Raw genomic sequence first — 1,903 nt, forward strand, 5'->3', positions numbered from 1 at the left:
GTTAATCTTATCTCTTCTCAGTTGTCCTTGCAAGCCGTCATATTTTTCGCTGTGATGAGTCTCGTAGTGGCGTCGAATATTATATTCCTTCAATACCGAAACTTGTTGCAACACACCAAGCACGAAGGTTTTCCGTGCATCTCTGTAAATAAATAGGACGTGGTCCATTTTTTCTTTGAAAATTCTACACTCCTTATCTACTTTTCTCCGTTTGGATAACGACATTTTGGCTAATGAGGTATTAAGGTATTAACAACGTCGTAACAAGCAGCAGATGGCGCATTGATACCGTCTGCTGTTTTCAGTCTGTCTCAGTGATGCAGCTTGTCTTCTACTCTGATGGAAAGAGTGCGCCCCTTAGCGGATAATCCATGAATTGCAGCGAATTAAAAATATTAATTCCATGTCTTTTATGCATTTTTTCCACTTTCAAATTATCCTGCGGGCCTGATCGAACCTCCTTGGGGGCCGGTTCCCGGCCCGCGGGCCGTATGTTTGACACCCCTGATTTAGACGGTAACATATTATTTATTACGGTGGTTAAAATGGCTTTTTCATTGTCTTCCATGGTGTTTTTTGCCCCCAAGTGGAGTTTTCTGGTACTTAGAAAGACTACAGAAACAGGAAGTAGAGTAGTTGTTCTGCACGCAGAGAAGCAGCTAAGCTAGTGATGATAATCTTGTAATTGGATAGAATTGCTTTCTTATCCAATGTTAGTTGGTTTGCATTCACTCGTACAAATTCCCTTGCCTTTCATGTATGCGTCAGCTTCATTGGTTTGCTCGTGCGTCATGTAAACGAATTGTAAAACATACAATACTGTAGTTTTTGTTATTATTTCTAGTGTAATGTGCTTTGTTATTGTACTGTGTCACACCCTGGCCTTAGTATTCTTTGTTTTCTTTATTTTAGTTAGGTCAGGGTGTGACATGGGGAATGTATGTGTTTTTGTAGTGTCTAGGGTGGTTGTATGGTTTAAGGGGTTAAATAGAGTAGATGGGTTTTGTGTTTAGTATAGGTGTCTAGCTGTGTCTATGGTTGCCTGAATGGTTCACAATCAGAGACAGATGTCATTAATTGTCTCTGATTGGGAGCCATATTTAAGGCAGCCATAGGCACTAGGTTAATGTGGGTAATTGTCTATGTTGTACGTTTGTAGCAGTGTTTGTGCACTTACGTCATTAGCTTCACGATTCGTTTGTTGTTTTGTTTCAGTTTGTTATAGTGTTTGTTGCGTGTTTTTTTTCCTTTCTCTACAATAAAAGAGAATGTATTTTGCACACGCTGCACCTTGGTCCACTTTCTCTCAGCAAGACGATCGTGACAGAATTACCCACCAAACCCGGACCAAGCAGCGTGTAAAGCGGCAACAGGATTTAGGGCAATGGGAGAGGATCTGGGCTGACACTACGTGGGAGGAGATCGACAGGTGGGCGATCGACCAGGGCGAGTGCCGGAGCCCTCCTGGGATTCTCTGGCGCAGTGCGAGGAGGGATACCGGCGAATGGAGGCAGCACAACGACGCGGTAGAAGCCTGTGAGTCAACCCCAAAAATTTTCTGGGGGGGGGGCTAAAGGGAGTGTGGCGAAGTCAGGTAGGAAACCTGCGCATACTCCTGTACTTACCGTGAGAAGCGAGAGTACGGGCAGACACCGTGTTACGCAGTAGAGCGCATGGTGTCTCCTGTACGTGTGCATAGCCCGGTGCGGTACATACCAGCTCCTCGTATCTGCCGGGCTAGATTGAGTATTGAGCCAGGTGTCATGAAGCCGGCTCAACGCGTCTGGTCTCCAGTGCGTCTCCTCGGCGGCATACAATGGCACCAGCCTTACGCATGGTGTCCCCGGTTCGCCTACATAGCTCGGTGCGGGTTATTCCACCTCCCGCACTGGTCGGGCGACGG

Source organism: Salvelinus sp. IW2-2015, unplaced genomic scaffold, assembly GCF_002910315.2.
Source record: "Salvelinus sp. IW2-2015 unplaced genomic scaffold, ASM291031v2 Un_scaffold3247, whole genome shotgun sequence".
Classification (NCBI taxonomy): domain Eukaryota; kingdom Metazoa; phylum Chordata; class Actinopteri; order Salmoniformes; family Salmonidae; genus Salvelinus; species Salvelinus sp. IW2-2015.